The 24,671-nt window shown below is 34.7% G+C and overlaps 1 protein-coding gene across 6 annotated transcripts in view; it reads right to left on the bottom strand.

Moving 5' to 3' along the window:
• Positions 1-24,040, bottom strand: part of LOC138709550 (transient receptor potential channel pyrexia-like) — a 42,113-nt gene extending 18,073 nt beyond the window's left edge. For 3 of the 6 annotated variants that reach the window (XR_011334947.1, XM_069840402.1, XM_069840404.1), the window contains exons 1-3: positions 23,724-24,040; positions 16,927-17,104; positions 6,532-6,695 (exon numbers count right to left, since the gene is read on the bottom strand). The gene's annotated coding sequence lies outside the window, so the exon portion shown is untranslated. The remainder of the gene's footprint in view (positions 1-6,531; positions 6,696-16,926; positions 17,105-23,723) is intronic. The other 3 variants (XM_069840405.1, XM_069840403.1, XM_069840406.1) reach the window with 3 other exon arrangements.
• Between the last annotated feature and the right edge of the window lie 631 nt (positions 24,041-24,671).

The following is a 24,671-nucleotide window of genomic DNA, read 5'->3' as shown; positions in this document are numbered from 1 at the left end:
AGCGACGTCGAGCTACAGATCTGTTACGACAAGGTCCCGATGAGTGAAGTAAGGAACCAGCTAGCGGTCATATCCAAAGGAAAATGGGAAAGTGAATGGTCAACTACTTCCAAAGGTACTCTAACCAAGGCGTTCTTCCCTAGTGTCCAAGATAGATTGAAATTGAAGATAGAAGTAACTCCTAACTTGACGACTCTGTTGACCGGACACGGAAGACTCAACGGATATTTTCATCGCTTTAAAATCAAGAATAGTGCGACATGTGTCTGTGGGGATGGGGATCAGACAGTGGATCATATCATTTATGACTGTACGAAATTAGGAAAGGAAAGAGGAACACTAATCCAGTCTATACATAAATGTGGTGGAAAGTGGCCTGTGGACAAGACAAAATTAGTGAAAAGTTATGTAAAATATTTTATAAAGTTTGCAAATAGTATAGACTTTGACAACTACAGTAGGCTGGCTAGTATATAAGGATAAGTTATTTGGGAAGATAGGTTAAAAGTCAGAATTACGTGATAAGGGTCAAAAATAGGTTACTTGCATTCTGTAAATAAGCTACAATATTAGAGGGTATAATTTATCTGAAAATAGGCTGATCAAGAGATAGTAAATATGTAAATACTGTAAATATTTTAATGCTAGAATATGTAAATAGATTCTTGTACTTCATAGGTTAGGAATAGGAAAATAAGTTAGATTAAGAAGTACCAATATTATCTTGGCAGTTACACATAGTAGATGAACTACACTAGTCCATATTTAATCTAGAATGGCAACATAATAATATATAATGTAAATGGATTATATACTTGAAGGTAAACCTAGGCATGTAGTATTACTTTCCATTTGTAATGGAACATGCTGCTCAAAAAAAGGCATACATACATACATAGACTACATACATACCGGTACGTACGTACATACATACGTACATACATACATACATACATACATACATACATACATACATACATACATACATACATACATACATACATACATACATACATACATACATACATACATACATACATACATACATACATACATACATACATACATACATACATACATACATACATACATACATACATACATACATACATACATACATACATACATACATACATACATACATACATACATACATACATACATACATACATACATACATACATACATACATACATACATACATACATACATACATACATACATACATACATACATACATACATACATACATACATACATACATACATACATACATACATACATACATACATACATACATACATACATACATACATACATACATACATACATACATACATACATACATACATACATACATACATACATACATACATACATACATACATACATACATACATACATACATACATACATACATACATACATACATACATACATACATACATACATACATACATACATACATACATACATACATACATACATACATACATACATACAAATCAACAACGAATTGAATACAATTTCTATACGGGGAATATAAGATAGGGAAGACTATATTTCGTGTCAGTTCATTTAATAACACTGATTCACGAGGAAGGAAAGTTCTTTAATAAACAAATGCTGCACCCACCGGATGTGTAAAAAAAAATCTCCATGCAGAACTTGACATATATGCTATACGCCTACAATTTTGAGGAAATACGTGTAGTTTGTTAGTAATAAAGAGTAATAAAATTAATACAGAGTCACTCCCTCACATTTATCTTGCAAAATCGAACACATCGAGAGTTTATGGCCTTTCATTCATGTATCACAATACAAGCGGATATAAAAATGCTGCTTTTGTATCAGTGTGTACCTGACCTTCAAGGGAATGCAATGTAACTAAAGATAAGAGAGCACATTTCTCAAATGCCGAGGAATGCTATCTTACGATACCGCACAGAGAAACAAATCTAAGAGACATGGACATGCGTTCTAGGATTCCATCTGTCTCATGATCTGAATTACATAGGGCTTACGTACTGATCCATATTATTAAATGTAATTTTGTGTTAATAGTTTTTTTCGTTAAATAGTTTTCAAAGGTAACTTTGGAACTGCAAACAATAATTAAAAATAAGTACCCGCACATTTCTTACTTAACAATTTAATAAAAATTAGAAACGATACAAGAATTGTAAGGATAGGAAATACTGTGTATGTACATCTGTTTATTCGTGTACAACAGGAATATCACTTCGATTAAAATAACAACAATAACGAAGTATATATATATATATATATATATATATATATATATATATATATATTTAAAGGCAGTTTATATGCAATTAAAGATAATTTTTACTTTGGATAGATGAAACTTAAAAAGAAAAGGAAAATCAGACGCCAGTTCCTTTATTTTCAGGAGCCATCATATTTCGTCCAGACATACAGTACAATGAGGAAGCCGAGCTAAGATAGAGATACATTTACTGAAATATATTAAAAACTAGTGGTTTGTGCAGCAAATGCTGCAAACTAAGTTTATTAGACGTTCAAATAAACATTTTTCAGATTTATTTTCAATGAAGAATACCAGACATTCGGAAAGTTATTTGCTTCCGTAATAATGAAAGATACTCTCTCTCGAGCCAATACTGAAGAGAACCACGCATATAAATATCTACACCACACCGCCATTAAATATATGAAAAATACCCAACCCCACTTGATTAACAACTATAAAGATATTTGATTTTCAATAATATTATCTTACATAAGTTTTATAGCTTTCAGTAAGATATACTATATATACTATATAGCCGCCACTCAGTAAAATATAGAAATCAAAATCTAATTTAAGTTATTCTCTACATCTATTTATATAACCCTAAAACGTTTCACTTTCATATCATCAATATAGCATCAATATAGCATTAATATGTATAATTAATGAAAAATAGTCGCATCATGGCATTAACTACAATAATATTTCATTTCTCCATGTATTGTGGGTCCCCATCACCACAGCATGGCGCGTCCTCAGGTTGCGGATAGAGGAGACGGCTTCCAGATATGGAGGGTAGCTGTGAATATATTGAATGAGGAGTCGTGGACAGCCGATAAGGGGTGGTCCTCCAGCTTGGGGGTTGGGCGAAGGGCTAACAACCCATCACCGTAAAAAACAGCTTGTTACGAAACCTAACAATGAGAATCCAGACGTTTGAGATGGCCAGGTCATGTAGCACGTATGGGAGAATCCAGTGTTAGTTGGGAGGCCAGAGGGGAAAAGACCCTTGGGGAGGCCGAGATGTAGATGGGAAGATAATATTAATATTGATTTGAGGGAGGTGGGATATGATGATAGAGACTGGATTAATCTTGCTCAGGATAGGGACCAATGGCAAGCTTATGTGAGGGCGGCAATGAACCTCCGGGTTTCTTAAAAGCCAGTAAGTAAGTAGTAAGTAATATTTCATTTCTAATGGTAATAATGTCATCAAGTTTTGTAGTTTTTAATATCCAATACACAGCTGTACCTAGAAAATTACATACCACAGAATCGAACCTGTATTTTATTTTTAGTAAGTTAAGTTTTTAATAACCAATTTAATTTGAGCTCTAAATATGTCGGCATTCTTGCAGATCATGGCCTTCGTGTAATATTGTTTACTGTAGTGCGTGTTTTGTTTTATTTTGAAATGCAATTAGCTAGTTTAGCTAGTTCTCAAAACTGACGGCAGATGGATTTTTGAAAATAGGAAAATTATGTTGAAAAATTGACATTTCACTGAAAACTACTATTTTTCTGAAAAACTTTGAGTTCCGAGCTTCAAAATGAGGGGTCATTTATTAAAATTCGTTCAGCCGTTTTGCCGTAATTTCCATTACCAGTTCAAATTATATATACAGGGACATCATTTTATTTTTACTAACATTTTTAATATTAACCTGTCTATACCTTTAGACAACCGGAAACACCGCTTGCTCCCCCCTCCAAGACTGGAGTTCGATGATACTGGCGTAAAACACAAATCACTCTACTAGGTATAGGATGGAAGAAAAGTAGTTCATCCATTTACGTAAACTAGGAAATATCGCGATTTTGAGTCTGATAATTTTCATTAGGTTTTTCTTTAATCAAAGTACAGTACTGTATTAAGAGTAAGTGTTTTTACTCACGAAGTGGGTTATCCATGCGAACGTATTCATTATGCATTGTTTACTGTCTATAGCACATTAGCGTACAATATAGAGAAAGAAGTTAAATTGAAAAATAATCATAATATGAATATTTAAACACAATTTTGAAAATGGTGGCCGTTCATTTCGATACAGGCTTCAGTTCTTTTGTGCATATTATCGCACTATAGAATATTGCATCTAATTCCAATTGCCAGTTTCGTCCTTCGTACTAGTAACTCATGCTGAAATAATTCTGTACCTACTCTACGTACTGTGAATTCAATCTTCACTTCTGCCCGACCCGAAAATATAAAATTACTCAGACATGCTATCTACTGTCCGTCCAAGTGGTTATGCCGCAGGATTGTAGAAAGGGAGGAAATCACGTGACAGTTAATTACTTAACGAGGCCCTTTTATTTAAGTTAAATTAAACAGCTGTATAATATTACGTAAACGTCCAATTCCTAAGAGAAATTAATGTTTTCACAAAAGAGCTAAGACAGCCCAGCTTTTACAGAGGGGCGAGCAGAAGCAGGTGGGGGAAATCGGGATGCGACGTAGGCAAACGGACAGTACCTGTGCGAAAATATGATTCAATATTGAAAGCTCTTTCGTCACTGGAAAACGCGAACATATTTCTGGAACGTACTATACTCAGTAACTCAGTACTGCTTACTATCTGCGGTCTTGGTTCTGTGTGGAGTTGGAACTTCCTTAGTAGAAGGGGTGGGAGCGAAGTACATTAAAAAACTCAGGTACAATAAAAATTGAAGTAAAAATAAAATGATGTCCCTGTACAAAGATTGTATTGTCTCTATTTTATAATACGCAATAATCGTATATAAAACACAGAACGTGCTTGCTTAGGCGTGTGTCAAATTCGCTTCCGCTGCCTGTACTTGAAACACGTCGACTACATTCGGGCTTTTCCATCTCAAATCGATCGAAATATAGAGAAAATTGACCTTGCAATATTTAAATACAATGAAACTTTTTCTGTCCGTTGACAACTGTGATATAATGCTTTGTGCAAAGTTTGAGGCATCAGAACTTCAAAGTGTTTAAAATAAAAATATTTAAATTTATCGTATTTTCATAAAATTAGCAACTTTAAACTGTTGTGGCTCCGAAACCCTTTCACCCAATGATCAAAATCATGGTTTATTTTGATGCTGAGAAATTAAAGTTTATATTGACATGTAAACAGTTTTTCTTATTTCTTATGGAAATGGAGAAATTTAATTTTCCTTCATTAAGGCGTCTTTGCCCACAAAATATATATATATATATATATATATATATATATATATATATATATATATATATATATTTAAAATATATGGTTAGATTCCGCATTGAAAGTACAAATAAACACATATTTTTTTTACTGGTGCACCGTTCATAAGAAAGTATTGAAAATATCAAATAAAGAAAATAAATAGTACGTGCGTGAACTAACCAGCTGACTGTGAGGCGGGAGCTAGCCGAGGCAAGCAAGACCAGGAGACAAACACGTGATGTTTCGTCTAGTAGCGTAAAGCTGGGCTAGCTTTATCACAAATTTTCATAAACACAGGAGTAAAATGACGCCCAACGCTCGCGTATCTTCATCTCTCGGCCAGTGCGTGCGGTACTGCGCCGTTCAAGTCTAGGCGTGTGAAAATAATCTATTTAATACCCTCGAAACTTATTGCCATACCACTAAGCAAACAATGCCGAATCCCTCTTAATAATGCAAGGTTTTTTCTCAGTATTTTTTTACATTTTTACAAATGGACAAAAAGCCTAAAAGTAAGTAAAATCAGATTATCTGTCTCTCTGTATATAATAAAAATATGTATTACTTCTTATCATAACCTACCAAATGTCAGCTTCAAAATGAGCTCTCGTTCAATGTTCTGCAGTAAACGGTTCCAGAGTTCTGAGCGCTGAAAGAGGCTTGTTTTTATAAAATAAGCTAACTTTGTCGCTCAATAGTACGAAAACCGTTTGACTTTCGATAGTAAGGTTTTTTAAAACGCACTGTCCTCAGCACTTTGTATAAATAGGGGAAAAAATTATAGTATTAAAAAATGCGAGGTTTTTTACTGATTTCATATGGAATAGCCCATTCTGTCCTGCGTAGCGTGTTCATCGTCAATTTAATATAAATATACCGACGTCACGGACCTACTTATCAGCAAGATAAAGTATAATCATCGCTCTTAAGGAAATGTTGTGCGACTTTGACATTCCTGGACTATCATTTCTGTTTTTGGCCTATGGCCATAAATTAATGAATGAAATAGTAAGTGAGTAGACAATAATTAAGAAATAACAAAGCCAGATATACTCGTATGCTTTTGATACTTACGCGAAATATTCATTCCTTCTGCAACAACATCAACGTGCCCGGCGGATAGTAACATTGTGACTGAAACTTGTTTGCACACTGATAACTCCTCTTCATTGCAATTGTAATCTGATAGGTTCCATAGATAATGTTGTCTTACAGAAATAACTCGCCAGTCTTCATTTCTATTGGAGGGAAAGAAAAGTCGCTGTTATCAATATGTTTATCATCTTCTTACGTGATTCATATTTCCGATATGACAAAGCTTCAAGATTTAGAGGAAATTACGAACATATCATCCTGCGCATGGTCATGTCATGCGTATGGACTTCAGACAACGTACAGTTACCATCCGTCCGGCAAAACAGGACATGTTCCCTTTTTTAATCATTTTATTCTGTCCGACAGGCATTTAAAAAAAAATTAAATGTCAGACATTTCTTATATATTATTATAATGTACCGAAGTACATATGATATTTCCATGCAGATATTCTGCGTCATCATACGATGAAAGAGTAATGGAACGGAGAAAAATTCTCTCCGGCGCCGGGATTTGAACCAGAGTTTTCAGCTCTACGTGCTGACGCTTTATCCACTAAGCCACACCGGATTCCACCCCGGCGTCGGAAGAATCGTCTCAGTTTTAAGTTCCAACTCTCGGGTTCCCTCTAGTGTGGACTTCGGTCCTAGGTTCATAGATATCTATGACGTAGTGCAGAGGGCGGCCACTAGAGGGAACCCAAGAGTTGGAACTTAAAACTGAGACGATTCTTCCGACGCCGGAGTGGAATCCGGTGTGGCTTAATGGATAAAGCGTCAGCACGTAGAGCTGAAAACCCGGGTTCAAATCCCGGCGCCGGAGAGAATTTTTCTCCGTTCCATTACTCTTTCATCGTCAGACATTTCGCATTTCAACTAGAATTAATATGAATATTCAATAATGTGCGATATTATGCATAGAATATCTAAACAAATGGTGAAAACCTATGAAAGAATTTAACTGTTTTCAATGGTTGAAGCTGGAGCACATAAAAAGATAAAATATGGTGACCTATTGACATGCATTGAATTCTTACACTCTAAAAAGTCAATATTCATCATTCTAAGCTATTTTATCAATTTTATTCTGAAGTGTGAAAAGATATGCCAATCAAGTTAATTTTGACAACGATTTAAGTTTAGATAAACAATACTCCAAATTCTTCAATTCCAATAGTTCTGCGAGCACTGAAATTTCTCAGAACTCTTAAAAATATGTCAATTCTATTTATTTATCCCAAGTCACAATAGAAGTGCTGACAGAGTATTTTCCTTAATATCTGCTCAATGGACAAAAGAACGAAATCGCATGCTAACGGAGACAGTCAGAGGTATCATCATGGTGAAATATAATTTCAAGCTCATGTCCTGTGAACAGTTCCATAGTTATTTGGTACAAGGTATAAGTTTGTCCCTTCAGGCTCTGTGCACAAAATGGGCTCTACCGATAAGTAGGGTACAGATGTAATACTGATCCAGTAACCGGTGAGAAAACTGACTAATGCTCTTATCATTTATAATTTATCCTAACTTAAATTACATAGACACAAATCCCAGATACATTTATTTGTCTTATCAATGTATTAAGGGAAGACTCTACTAAAAACCATGAAAATTTTTCCAAATTTTTTGTAGCTATTTCACTTATTCAGAATTTATATTTTCATAACCCAAATGGATTCAGCTCAATTCTGATTACAAATACTCGTATGTTTACACTTTTTAAATTAAGGTTGGAAGGGGGCGTGAAATTTAAAGAGCTGTCAAAATTGTTTTTCATCGAAGAATTCTTTTTTAAAATTTCTGATTACAAATCTAGTAACTTTTTGTTGGCTCCCTGAAGTTACTAGATGAATGTAGCGGAGGAGAATATTAATTTACATAAATATTCTTTTTATTTTCAAATCTATTTTTCTGTGTTCATTTTTGTTGATTCAACACCAACTTTCTTATGCCAAATATTAATCAATCTGGATGAATATTTATAAGGTAGCTGCATGTTTCTATGCGTTTATTTTGTGAGAAATGCTGCTAGTTTATTTTATTAATATTTTTCTTAATGCTGCTAGTTTATTTTATTAATATTTTTCTTAATGCTGCTAGTTTATTTTATTAATATTTTTCTTAATGCTGCTAGTTTACTTTATTAATATTTTTCTTAATGCTGCTAGTTTATTTTATTAATATTTTTCTTAATGCTGCTAGTTTATTTTATTAATATTTTTCTTAATGCTGCTAGTTTATTGTATTAATATTTTTCTTAATGCTGCTAGTTTATTTTATTAATATTTTTCTTAAGAAAAATATTAACAAAATAAACTACCAGCATTTCTCACAAAATAAATACATAGAAACATGCAGTTACCTCAAAACTACTGGCAGTAAAAATTTCATCCATATTGATTAATATTTGGCATAAGAAAGTTGGTGTTGAATCAACAAAAATGAACAGGAAAAATAGATTTGAAAATAAAATGAATATTTATGTAAATTAATATTCTCCTCCGCTACACTCATCTAGCAACTTCAGGGAGCCAACAAAAAGTTACTAGATTTGTAATAAAAAATTTTAAAAAAGAATTCTTCGATGAAAAACAATTTTGACAGCTCTTTAAATTCCACGCCCCCTTCCAGCCTTAATTTAAAAAGTGTAAACATAGGAGTATTTGTAATCAGAATTGGGCTGAATCCATTTGGGGTACGAAAATATAAATTCTGAATAAGTGAAATAGCTAAAAAAAATTTGGAAAAATGTTCATGATTTACAGTGGAGTCTTCCCTTAATATTAATTACTTCACATTTTATCTTATCCAAGCTAAACTTGACAGCTGACATTAACCTTACTATAATAGTCCACAGCAACTACAATATTTGGATACCGTCCGTAAATTAACTATATGTAAGTTTCCATCTACTCAACACGTCACACGAAATTTAATTAATCTCATAAAATTTTTTCAGTAACTCTTAATTTAAAGTTAAGTCCTCAACTTAATGATAACACACATTATTTAATTTAATTACATAATTCTATTACTTCCATTTTATATTGAAGAGCATCAACGCTCATAATGCACGTTCAAGTATATGCCGCAATTCAACATCATAAGACAACCTAATATTCAAATATATCGTCGGATACAAATGATATCCATAACAACTTTGAATAATTAGACTCAAGGCACAACCTCAGTCTATATATTAGGACGTACATACATTTAGAAGGTGAAAAGACCTGCAGTGATGGTAAAACAAGAATACGGGCACGAGCAAATCAGTTAACATAGTTCAAAGACTGTAATGCATCTCTTCACACAATATACAGGGACATCATTTTATTTTTACTTGCATTTTTATTGTACCTGCATTTCTGAATGTACTTCACTCTCACCCCTTCACTAATGTCCTTGCTCCCGTCAGACACACAAACTTACGGCCGCTGTTGCATTCGAAGTCTTCAACAAGTGAAGTAAACACTGCAGTGTATAGTGTGTTTCATAAATATGATTGCGTTTTCTATAGAAGAAAGAACCTATATTAATAATATCGTACTAAGAAATTATATTCAAGAAAAGATAAATTCAATTTCAGAGAATATATGCTTCAAAATGTTGTTAATAATATGCGTACTGAATTGAAGCCTGCATTGTAATGATCGGCAACCATTTTCAGCAAATTGTTTAAAAATTCAGATTAGCTTTTTTGAATTGAGGTGGCTAGAAGCAAAGGAATGCTAGTGACATTTGTAATAACATGAGTTAAGTGCATCCAGTGTAAGCAAAAGTATCTAAAATTTTAGTGTCAAAGGGATATTTTATTCGCATCACACATTAAAATTTAAATAAAAAATTTCACCGATTTTACGAAAGCTTAAATATTTAAACCCCATTTCCTCAAAAGTAACTTAAGTGCACTTACTGCCCTTTACTTACGACCCCCTCAATTTAAATGCACTCTCTATATTGTATGATAACAATAATTAATATGCTAAATAAAGTAGACATTACATAACGAACATAGCCGCCTGAAAAGTTGAGTTAAAAAAAAAAATGTTACTACTCTACCGTATTTTGATAAATTCCGTAAAAGTAATGATCAAACTGAAAATCGTAATATCGTATTTCCCTACAACATAAATGGATACACTACTTTTCTCTCCTCCTATATCTAGTAAAATGATTTGTTTACATATTGCACTAGTAACATCAAACTCCTGTAATGGAAGGGGGAAACAGTGTTTCCGAGTATAGTTAATGTTAAAAATGTTGGTAAAAATAAAGTGATGTCCCTGTAATAGGCCTATACAGATTTCATTTTATTTTTTATTATTTTATCAGTGAAGACCTGCAAACATATTTGTACAAGTATTGTAATCACCGATTAATTAAAATGTGTCTCAGCGAAACATACAGCAGAGTCCGTATAGGTCAGTTTCTATCTGATGCTTTTCCAATTCACTGCGGGCTAAAGCAGGGAGATGCACTATCACCTTTACTTTTTAACTTCGCTTTAGAATATGCCATTAGGAAAGTTCAGGATAACAGGCAGGGTTTGGAATTGAACGGGTTACATCAGCTTCTTGTCTATGCGGATGACGTGAATATGTTAGGAGAAAATACACAAACGATTAGGGAAAACACGGAAATTTTACTTGAAGCAAGTAAAGCGATCGGTTTGGAAGTAAATCCCGAAAAGGCAAAGTATATGATTATGTCTCGTGACCAGAATATTGTACGAAATGGAAATATAAAAATTGGAGATTTATCCTTCGAAGAGGTGGAAAAATTCCAATATCTTGGAGCAACAGTAACAAATATAAATGACACTCGGGAGGAAATTAAACGCAGAATAAATATGGGAAATGCGTGTTATTCTTCGGTTGAGAAGCTCTTATCATCCAGTCTGCTGTCCAAAAATCTGAAAGTTAGAATTTATAAAACAGTTATATTACCGGTTCTTCTGTACGGTTGTGAAACTTGGACTCTCACTCTGAGAGAGGAACATAAGTTAAGGGTGTTTGAGAATAAGGTGCTTAGGAAAATATTTGGGGCTAAGCGGGATCAAGTTACAGGAGAATGGAGAAAGTTACACAACGCAGAACTGCACGCATTGTATTCTTCACCGGACATAATTAGGAACATTAAATCCAGACGTTTGAGATGGGCAGGGCATGTAGCACGTATGGGCGAATCCAGAAATGCATATAGAGTGTTAGTTGGGAGACCGGAGGGAAAAAGACCTTTAGGGAGGCCGAGACGTAGATGGGAAGATAATATTAAAATGGATTTGAGGGAGGTGGGATATGATGATAGAGACTGGATTAATCTTGCACAGGATAGGGACCGATGGCGGGCTTATGTGAGGGCGGCAATGAACCTTCTGGTTCCTTAAAAGCCATTTGTAAGTAAATAAGTAAGTACTGTAATCACACGTGGTTTTTAATCATTTGACAGTAGGGTGTAGTCACACAAGAAAGACACATTTATGTCCTAATTATGTTAGTTTTTATCATGTTTTTATCATATTGTATGTTTATTAATATATATTGTATTTTGGTTTGTAGAGGCATATGTACCTGTTAGTGATGATATTGCTATATAGAATGTTGTATCTGATGATGTTGGTATGAAACCGACGAAAACGTTCATACAATATAAATCATGTAATGTAAGGACTCACACCTTACTTATGTTAATAGTACAGTCATTGACTGAAAATAAATATTCGTATTATATGATTAAGGTGAGCCATTGTTTTTATCTTTAATTTTGTTCATACCAATTTTTAAAAAGTTCTCCTTTTTTCAGCAATGTCCTCTAATTTTAGATTCCATGTCCCCCTATAGATTTTCTTCTCATTGTAACCCTAATGGCGAAGTGCATCAACATTGATTAAAAACGTAGTAATCATAGATTACGAAACGATGGTTAAACAGTAGCCGTGGTTAAAATGTAATTTATGTGCACCATTCATAATCACCGATTACTAAAACTTGGCTAGCTGACACCTCATTTAACCAGAGTAAAGTCTATGATGGTACATTGTTTCTACAAAATGACTAAAGGAAAGCATCCATACCGCTGCAAAGATAATAGTCAACGTCTAAAAACGACTGCGCTCACTATGTTCTACATCGAAATGAACGTATCCTACATTTTCGCGTTGCATTTGTTTGCCTTTGGGCGCTATTATATTTGTGAGTTCCATTTCTTTGTTTTTCAGTACTTTTAGGTTAAAATCGTACAAAATGGAAAATTGAATCCAAAAATGATTATATCCCAGTGTTAGGTTGAAGTATCGATAGACTTAATTACTAGATTTAAATGTAGGCCTATTATATAAAAAAGATGGAATATCCATAAAGGAAAAGGATGCAGAAAATTGATAGGAATGTGTGTACGATCTTGGACTACACCAGGGAATTGTGCATTATCCTAAGATCCATCCATAACCTCTCTTTGTTCAGCCAGTGACATAGAGAAAGAGATACTGGTATTCGAGTATTCCCTCTTAAAATACAGAAAATAATAGTTCCATAGAATCGTAATATAAGCAGCCGATCCGTAGGAGAAATATGATTGTTCTTGTGTTATTTCAATTGATCCATTTGTAGATTTTGATAAACGAAATCCCTCCTGAAATTTTCTGTCACCTAATTGCTCGCAAGAATTCTCTCTTTCCACTAAAGAACCTTCACGCTCACGCTCTATCCAAGTAATTCAAGTACTGCACAATAATAATCGTCTTCGAAATAATCACCTGTGGTTATGGCCGCCATTTTGCTTTACTTGCTCTACTAATCGCTGGTTATCTCCTTTAACCGCTCATATTTGGCCGGTTAGAGATTACTGTGGTTAACTTCCTATTTAAGTCGTAACCGAGGTCGATTCACCGTAAAAATGCTTAATCGGGGATTAGGTCACAATTTTAACCGATGGTTACACTAACCGACGTTGATGCACGTGGGCATAAGACAACCAGAGTCTGGGAAACTTGATTACACGTAGCGGATAAGGTGTGACAGCGGACTTTTATTGAATTAAACAGATAACGTCAGACTGGGAGAAACATTGTCTTTCCGTTTACTTGCACAACCAACAAGTATTAATAACATACCAAGTTCGGTTCAGGGACGATTCACAAGGCAATAGAACACAGAATGGGAAGTAATGTGATTAATATTATCACTGCCTGGTGACGTTATTATCGCCAGTACGACGCAAGCTTTAGAAAATTCCGATTTTGTCACAGAAACCTGAGGCAATTCCTGTAGCAATCATTACGTCTGCGTAAAAATAAAATAATGGATATGCTTGTTTTCAATTAAAGCGAATACATTAGAGGAAATTAAACTTCATTGATTTATTATCCATCTTGATTACACAACTTTTAACACTGTATCACTTCGGAATATGTATGATAAGAACTTTCTTGTGTGAAATTTTAACGTACCTTGTTAACATGTTTCGACCTATTTTCGGTCATCTTCGGAACAGGTCGTTGTTGGTCTTGGCGCCTCTTGTTTCCTGCGTGGGTGCGTTCGTAGTGTAGAGTCAAAGAGTGTATGTGTTTTGAAATTGACATCACAATAACAAAAGTAGACAACAAACACACATTCAAATTATACAGAAAACCCACAAAAACAACAACACACATACACAACACATCCAACCACCCCACACAACACAAACAAGCTGCATTCCGAACAATGGTACACAGACTACTCAACATACCAATGAACCAACAGGATTACAACGAAGAGCTAAACACAATCAAGTACATAGCACAAGAAAACGGATACAACCCTAACATAATAGACAACATAATACGTAAGACAAAACAAAACCACATAAAACAGAAGAATACAACACAAACACAAGAACACAAAAAATACATCACACTAACATACGAAAACAAAAACACACATAAAATTGCAACCTCATTCAAGAAATTAAACTACAACATCGCATACAGAACAAATAAAACTCTACAAAAACATCTCAACACACAAACAACAGAAACAAACAAACAAATACAACCGCACATGCGTATACAAACTCAAATGTAACACCTGCAAAAACTTCTACATAGGACAGACAGGCAGATCATTTCAAACACGTTACAAAGAACACATCACAGCCATAACAAAATTACAAAATACCTCCACATATGCAGAACACATCACAAATGCCAACCACGCCTACAGAGACATCAACACAGACATGGAAATACTGCACATCCAACCAAAGAGCCAGAAACTCAACACACTAGAACGAAAACACACCCCAACGATATTCTCAATACACAACTCAATTTCAAAACACATACACTCTTTGACTCTACACTACGAACGCACCCACACAGCAAACAAGAGGCGCCAAGACCAACAACGACCAGTTCTGAAGATGACCGAAAATAGGTCGAAACATGTTAACAAGATACGTTAAAATTTAACACAAGAAAGTTCTTATCATACATATTCCGATTTATTACCGTTTTTATTTTAATGTTGCTGCTAATATTATCAATAATTTAACATTTGAGTAAACGACAAATATTGCATATTAAAATATTACAGGAAATATAGTATGTCTCGGATTACAAACATGGCGAGAATAGAATGGGAAAGTCACATAGGAAAATTAGTAAATATTAGAGGAAAGATCCTGCAGGAAAGAAGATTAACACAGGATAGGGTAAAATACGTATCGTACAGGAAATGGATCACGACTGGCTGAGGAAACCAAGCGTCCGAAAGGGCAAAAGGTAAGAAGAAGAATACAAATACACCATACTAGATTTGACGAGGTGACAGAACAATTTAATGCGATTATGTTAAATGAGAATTTATGACAGTGTAAAATGTAACTATAACTGTAAATATAGGCCTAACTGTTTTATTTGGCATAACTAAAAGTTGCCGTACCAATGTGTGGATATTTTAAATTTAGAATAACTGTAATTTTAATAATTTTTTCCTAATATTTATCGTAGAAATGAAAGTTTAATAGCCTACACGACTTCGAATTTAATGAAATAATAATTCAACGGTTATTAAGGACTTTCAAAGAGAACCGACATTAAGATTTGGGTCACTTGTAATCGACATTCACTTGTTTCTTCTAACTTAAGTTTTAATTACATTGAGCAATTCACTCCAGTAGAGAAAACTTAAAATTTTTCGAAACAGGTTGCAATCTTGGCCGCTGAAACGATACTCGTAAACAAAACTGGAGAATTGGGTTTTTTCCAAGGTTCTCTTCGTTAGACTCTATAGACCAGCCGTGGCGAAAATGTAATCGTGCGCCCAGCCACTGTGTAACCTGCAACGTGCATAGCACCTATAGAGGGAGGTGGACACCCGAAGGGGAAGTGAAGCAACTGTCTGACTTATTAACGGATTTTCATTTTCCTTACGTCAAGCACTTAAATATAATTTTATACAGTACACGGCTACAAACTAATGTTTAGTACGTGTAACGAAGAAAGAAATGAACGATAAAACATAGGACACATTATCACAACCTAACATTAACTGTCTTCAGAATGTCTCTGCGACAGAGTTTCAAAATCAGGAATTATGTCACCTACTGCCAGTCGTAGTTGATTACGAAGGTATTTGTCTGTTAGTCGTGATCTAAATTAGGTTTTTACTACTTTCATTGTTGAAAATAATTTTTCACAAACGTAATTTGTAACGAACATGGCTTCAACAGAGCAAGCGAAAGAACGAAGCTTCGGATATTTATTTCTTTGGCAAAGATATGAAAAGTTCAACATTTGTCAAGTCCTTACATCTAGCTTTCAATGTTACATTACATTGTAAATCTGTTAATTTTAAATTGAAGTCCTAACCGCGTTATTCATACATCTGCTGAAAAAGGATCGAAATTTAACCTTTTAATGTTTCATGAGTAACATGTAGTATAATGCTGTTTTATGTTATACAACCGTTTTCCTCGTAATACTTGTGAACAAATCATACATTTAATATTCTCATCATATTGACAGCAAAAAAACGCGTCCTCCCATCCTACTTTTGTAGAGGTACATGGTTTCGAGAGAGACATTGCGACGATACGCCACTCGCAGGTCAGAGACAAATACAAATGGAACGGAGTTTGACTCTAGTGAGTGAGAGAGTGGGGTTGGGAGAGCAAGAGACATGCACAGCTATCATTGCGAGCCACAATGGGCTCGTAAGTTACATTTTCGCCACGGCTGCTATAGGCTATTAAAAATCTCATTCCACCAACATTCTCCACCAACTCTGCTGAGCGTCATTTTATTTTATCCAAAAATATGGTTTCCGGATAAGGTATACGTGCTTTGTTGGTGTCCTAAAGGATGACATGGTTTCCAAGTAAAACTTACACAAGTGCAGTTCAACGGGCGATATCCGCTGTCATACAGGAAGTGTTCCCATTGCTAGGCGACGAACGTCTTGCGGTGAGGCTTGCTAGCATCCAAGGGATGGTCATGTCTGTCGGAAGTCATGCAAGTGACATCCAGTCTATAAGATCCTACATCATCCATCTACGTATCTCCGTGACTGAAAAGACAAATGTCGGGTTTCTATGTATTTCAATCTTATCTTACGGGGAATTATATCGATAAATGACCACCTTGAACGGTCTACGTAAGAAAGAGGACTTTCCTCCGCTGTCTCCATACACACACAGGTGCAAATAGGGTGCATTTAGATTAAACGAGGGAGAAAGAGTGCAAATTGAAAATAGGAATCTCGAAAATGGGGAGAAAATATTGAAACCGTGCTTTATATTTCAGATCAGAATTTTCAGGAGACCAATATATATATATATATATATATATATATATATATATATATATATATATATATACTAGTGGCTTGTGCAGCAAATGCTGTAAACTAAGTTCATTAGACGTTCAAATAAAAATTTTTCAGATTTATTTTCAATGAAAAATACCAGACATTTTGAAAGTTATTTCCTTCCATAATAATGAAACATACTTCCTCTGAATGGTTTTTATGCCAATACTTTTTCTTGAACCTATGTATCCTATGTTTCTTGAGTTTCAACGCGAAAACGCAAGTAACAATGTCAGAGCGATCAGTGGGTTTTTCATGTGGGAGTAAAGCAATAGCTATTTCAGGTCACTGTGGATTGTAAAAGCCAGGTTTGCTATGCTTTCGAACAATAGACATGACATTTTGATATACCTGCTGCATGTAGAGCTTGAAATGTAGAGGGTAAAATCATTTTATCCTGCTAAGAGATCTTGCTGAAATGATCGAGGGACTACAAAAGTTTGTAGACCTCTTATTTTATCAATAAGTAATACCGTCTTTCCTTAGGAACTCTAATTTTTGTGCGCTCTCGAGCCAATACCGAAGAAAATGACGCATATAAGTATCTACATCACACTGCCATCAAGTATATGAAAAAGACCCAACACCACTTGATTAATAACTATAAAAATATTTGATTTTTAATAACAATATTATTATCTTATGTAAGTTTTGTAGTTTTATATATACAATAGCCACCACTCAGTAAATTATAGAAATGAAGATCTAATTTAACATATTCTCTATATCTACTTATATAGGCCTAACCCCAAAACGTTTCACTTTCTTATCATCAATACAGCATTAAGATGTATAATTAATGAAAAATAGTCACATCATGGCATTAACTGTAATGAAATTTCATGTATAATAGTAATAATGTACTCAAACCACTTCAAGTTTTGTAGATTTCAATATCCAATACACAGCTGTACTAAGAAAATTACACACCGCAGAACCACACCTGTAAATTATTTTTAGTAAGACTTGAAGTTTTTAATAACCAATTAAATTTGAACTATAAATATGTCAGCAATCCTGCAGGTCATGGCCTTCGTGTAATAGCTATTGTTTTTGTAGTATGTGTTTTGTTTTTTTTTTTTTCTGAAATCATGGCCGTGCTGAAATGCAATTACAGTACTTCTCAAAACTGAAGAAAAATGGATTTTGGAAAATAGGAGAATAATGTAGGAAAATTGATTTTTCACTGAAAAAGACTTTTTCTGAAAAAGTTGGGTTCCAAGCTGCAAAATGAGGGGTCATTTATTAAAATTCGTTCAGCCGTTTTCCCGTAATTTCCATTACCAGTTCAAATTATATATATATATATATATATATATATATATATATATATATATACATTCCATAATGTTTTTGTTCTAATACTCTTAGCATACTAGAACAATAGGAATAAGCTATTCATATATTCAGATGGTAATGTTTCTAACATTTTAAATTTAAATTTGGGCAAAGTACCTTATGGTCAAAATTCTAGGAGGAACACATTTTGATTTAAATTACTTTGGAGAAAATGTGTTTTGATTGGAATGCAGCATGGACAACAAACAAATGACAACTGACAATCAAAATATGGCAGATCAACAGACCAATCACAGTCAATAAGAGCAGTTCCCTGATTGGCTCATGGGAGAAAATATGATTGTAAACGGACGAAGAAGGGAATTCTTTTGATTGGAATCCCACTTTTGGATGCGTATTTTTACATGGAGATATTATGTTTATAATAAAACTAACTTTTCATTACAGACGGTCTGCTTTTTTACTGTCTCATCCTTGTACAGGGACATCATTTTATTTTTACTAACATTTTTAATATTAACCTGGCTATGCCTTTAGAGAACCGGAAACACAGTTTGCTATCCCCTTCCACGACTGTAGTTCGATGATACTGGCGTAAAACACAAAAAATCACTCTACTAGGTATAGGAGGGAAGAAAAGTAGTTCATCCATTTACATAAACTAGGAAATATCGCGATTTTGAGTTCCATAATTTTCATTATGTTTTTGTTTAATCAAAATACAGTACAGTACTAAAAATGAGTGTTTTTACTCACGAACTGAGTTATCCATGCGAGCGTATTCATTATGCAGTGTATGTTATACTGTCTACAGCATATTAGCGTAAAATATAAAGAAAAATTTAAATTGAAAAATAATCATAATATGAATATTTAAACACATTTTTGAAAATAGTGGCCGTTCATTTCGATACAGGCTTCAGTTCTTTTGTGCATATTAACGCACTATAGACGATTGCATCTAATTCCAATTGTCAGTTTCATCCTTCGTACTAGTAACTCATGTTGAAATAATTCTGTACCTACTCTATAAAAGAGTACCTTACGTACTGTAAATTCAATCTTCACTTCTGCACTATCCGAAAAGATAAAATTACTCAGACATGCTATTTACTGTCCGTCCAAGTGGTTATGTCGCAGGGTCGTAGAAAGTGGTGAAATCACGTGACAGTTAATTACTTAACGAGGTCCTTCTATTTAAGTTATTTTAAACAGTTGTATAATATTAAGTAGACGTCCATTTCCTAATAGAAATTAATATTTTCAGAAAAGAGCTAAGACAGCCCAGCCACAAAGGGACGGGCAGAAGTGGGTGGGAGAAACCGGGATGCGACATAGGCAACGGACGACAGTACCTGTGCGAGAATATGATTCAATATTGAAAGCTCTTTCGTTACTGGGAAACGCGAACATATTTCTGGAACGTCCTATACTTACTAACTCAGTACTGTTTGTGTTTACTATGACCGTAAGGCGACTTTGACTCTATACGCTTGGTTCTGTGTGGAGAACGGTTGGAAGTTTACTAGTAGAGGGGGTGGGAGTGAAGTACATTCAAAAACTCAGGTACAATAAAAATTGAAGTAAAAATAAAATGATGTCCCTGTATTATGTTTAAACATTTCGAAAACAGAAATAAAGAAGTGACGTCATGTAAATTTAATTTATTCTACTGCGGGATTTAAATACCGCTTGAGCGCTTAGCACCGGAACTTTTAAATACCGGGTTGAGCAGTTAAGATTATTAGAAAGTCAAATAATTGAATTAGAATGAATTATTGCTCCAGCAGTATTTGTAGTATTTATTGCAATAACATCTTTACGACTGCTACATTTAATAGACGAAATTAATACACCAACAGTTACAACACTAAAACTCGATGACATTGTCGTATCTCTTGACAAATCTCGCCGACGCTAAATTACCTCGCTGATGATACAGTGTCCTTCATGCGATTTAAGATATATTCGAGAGTAGTAGTGATGGGCGAAGTTGTTCTTTTCCCGGAACAGTTCCGACTGTTCCGGTTCCGAAAAAATAATATGTTCCAAATAACAGTTCCGAAATAACAGTCACCAGTGGTGATGAGTCGGAGTCGTTGAGTCGTTCAAACGAACGGTACAGTATCCTCCCTCTTCACCATGCTGCTCACACTGGAGCACTCATAGGCATGACATAGTACACATTCTTATCTATAGATGGCACTGCAATGCACATTCGAATCGATTTTGGAAAATTGCTGTGCATGCGGACAGAACCCATGATCTAGGACAGAACTCAAAAGCTTAATGTTAGTAATTACACAGCTGTTGACTACAAGGACAGAATACAACACTTTGTTTTCGTACATGGTAGCCAACTAAAAAAAAATAACATAACATTTAAAACATATGGTATGTAATTTCTGTTCTCTCTATTACATAATAAAAAAAAACAAATCATTAATTTTTATTTTTACTCTTCTTAATGCACAGTTATAATAATAATAATAATAATAATAATAATAATAATAATAATAATAATAATAATAATAATAATAATATATATTACAATTTCATAAATAAAAAAAAAATATATATATATATTGGCAGTACTGAAACCTGGAAACCCCGCAGTGGGTTAGTAAAATGTTGGAATCGCCACTTTACCAAAGTGTAATTTAAACTTCGCATTAAACCTCGCTCTCCAAATCAGTACTTATATGGGTAGTTTCCAACAAATAATGCTACAACATTTTTGTCGTTCTTTGATAACAGAGAAGATAGCACAAAAACTTGTGCTTGTCAGACTTAACCTCAACAAACGACATACAGACATTGTAACTAAACCACTCATTACCATTTACGACTTTAACCTTTGTATAAAATCAGCTGATCAATGAATTAATAATAGTATGCGTACTTTATGACTTTGTAGAAAGTTTATAAAACATAATTAGTCAACTAATGGTGAAATAAACCATAAAGCGGGAATGAATATTACAGATTATTAAATACTTACTATAACATTACAGATGATTGGCCAGTCTTACAAATGTTGATATTAAAGTTCGCGCCACCGCAAGGATTTCAATTTCCATGCGCCCCCCTCCAACCACGTGAGAGTTTCAAGTACCAACTTCATCTAACGAAGTTCCAAGTATAACATAAAGAACAACGAGAACAGTGTAACTGCAGCTGTCGTTGGTTCATCGGAACAAGCTCCGACGTTCCGACTGTTATCTCGGAGTCGGAACATACCTTGTGCAACGCGGTACTGCGAGCCCGCAACAGCTGGGCAAGTGAGCAGCTCGGAGTCGGAACACTGTTATTTCGGAACAGGAGGTCCCGACCTACTGTTCATTTTTGCAACAGTTCCGAGAGAGTCGGAACATACCTTGTGCAACGCGGTACTGCGAGCCCGCAACAGCTGGGCAAGTGAGCAGCTCGGAGTCGGAACACTGTTATTTCGGAACAGGAGGTTCCGACCTACTGTTCATTTTTGCAACAGTTCCGAGACCGGAACAGTTCCAAAATAACTGTTGTGTTATTTTTTACCCATCTCTAGAGAGTAGGAATATGTGAATTAGTCTAAAATTTTTAAATACAATGAAACTTTTTCTGTCCGTAGACAACTGTGATATAATGTTTTGTGCATTGTTTGAGGTATCAGAACTTGATAGTGTTTAAATTAATAATATTTAAATTTATCGTATTTTCATAAAATTAGCAAATTTAAACTGTTGTGGCTCCGAAACCCTTTCACCCAATCATCAAAATCATGGTTTATTTTGATGCTGAGAAGTTAAAGTTTATATTGACATGTAAACAGTTTTTCTTACTTTTTATGGAAATGGATAAATTCAGATTTTTCTTCATTACGACGCCTTTGACCACGAAAAAATATTTTTAAAATATGTGGTTAGAGTCCGCATTGAAAGTACAAATAAACATATTTTTTACTGGTGGTACGTTGATAAGAAAATATTGAAAATATCAAATAAAGAAAATAAATAGTACGCGCGTGAACTAACCAGCTGACTGTGAGACGGGAGCTAGCCTAGGTAAGCAAGGCCAGGAGACAAACACGTGATGTTTCCTCTAGCAGTCGTGTATCACAGGTTTTCATAAACACAGGAGAAAAATAACGCCCAATGCTCGCTTATCTTCAGCTCTCGGCCAGTGCGTGCGGTACTGCGCCGTTCAAGTCTAGGCGTGTGAAAATAACCTATTTAATACCCTCGAAACTTATTGCCGTACCATTAAGCAAACAATGCCGAATCCCTCTTAATAATGCAAGGTTTTTCTCGATATTTTTTTACATTTTTACAAATGATCAAAAAGCCTAAAAACAAGTAAAATCAGATTATCTGTCTCTCTGTGTACAATAAAAATAAGGATTACTTCTTAACATAACCTGCCAAATGCCAGCTTCAAAATAAGCTCTCAATGTTCTGCAGTAAATGGTTCCAGAGTTCTGAGCGCTGAAAGAGGCTTGTTTTTATAAAATACGCTAAATTAGTCGCTCAATAATACGAAAACCGTTTGACTTTCGATAGTATATTTTTGAAAATGCACTCCCCTCAGCACCTTGTATAAGTAGGGAAAGAATTAGAGTATAAAAAATTGATTAAATAAATTTATAGCCTATGTGTATGAATTAATCAACCTATATTATATTTGTATTCTATAATTTTGAAATATATATTAGTCCTACTTTTCACGTGCGATATTATTCTTCTCTAGTGTTAATATTATATTATATAATTCCATTGCTGCTGTAATTATATTTTAGTTCCTATTTTATTTTACTTATTTATTTTTATTATTATTTTTTTTTAATATTATATCTGAACTGCGACCGAGCACGAGCGCTGCTCATTCGGTCTCAAATTTTGTTAATACTACTGTATCTTCTTTTTATATTGCTTGTATTATTTTATTTCTATTTCTCTTGTTTGTTTTGTAATTATATTATTTATTCTGTATATTTAAATTTAAATACATAAAATAAATATGGAATAGCCCAATTGTAACTTACCGAAATGTTTAACAGGAAGATTGAAGTTATCAAGGCCTTCTCATGTTTCTTTGCGCAGGAAAATATCCTTTTCCTTCCCACAAACTGACATCTGTACACTGAAACGTTGTTAAAACACAATTCACTTCAAAAGTTGTAATGCACAGAACTTTGTGTTGCTATAGGCACGTCTGTGATACAGCAGTGTTGCCGGTAAGTAAACACGTGACGAGATGAGTACATAACGAATCATCTGCTGCTTGTCTGCGGTCAGAGAGAGGTCTGAACCTGCTCGCCTTGAGCGCTGGATGGTGGTCCGCGTTACGCAACCGAAGTGAGATTACTGACTAGTCCAAGACTTGGGTGGCTAGCAAAACCTACTTCGTTCACTTCATTATGGCATAGACCAAGTCACACACGGTTGACCTGCCTCGTTGCCTGTATTGTCCGTGAGATCTCAGCCCAGACCTTGAAGGCCATAGTCTGCCGCTTTGGAAATATGTACGCTGTTCTCCCTGAGTAGAGAGCGATTCACAAATATGGTTTATTTAACGACGCCCGCAACTGCAGAGGTTATATCAGCGTCGCCGGATGTGCCGGAATTTTGTCCCGCAGGAGTTCTTTTACATGCCAGTAAATCTACTGACACGAGCCTGTCGCATTTAAGCACACTTAAATGCCATCGACCTGGCCCGGGATCGAACCCGCAACCTTGGGCATAGAAGGCCAGCGATATACCAACTCGCCAACCAGGTCGACAGCGCGATTCACATTTTACGTTAAGTTACATTCATTAATGGATTTCATTATAGTGGGGAGAGTTCGAGGATTCGTCGTGAGATTAGGTCAGCGGTGTCAAAAGCAAGCGCATTTTATGACCTTGAAATCACAGTTTCGACTGTAACTGTTCCATGAACAAAGCTGTTCCAAAATAACAGTTTCATAAGAATATGTTTACAACATCAGTGG

The sequence above is a fragment of the Periplaneta americana genome, chromosome 11 (genome assembly GCF_040183065.1).
Source record: "Periplaneta americana isolate PAMFEO1 chromosome 11, P.americana_PAMFEO1_priV1, whole genome shotgun sequence".
Taxonomy (NCBI): Eukaryota; Metazoa; Arthropoda; class Insecta; order Blattodea; family Blattidae; genus Periplaneta; species Periplaneta americana.
This window is presented reverse-complemented; position numbering and strand designations above follow the sequence as displayed.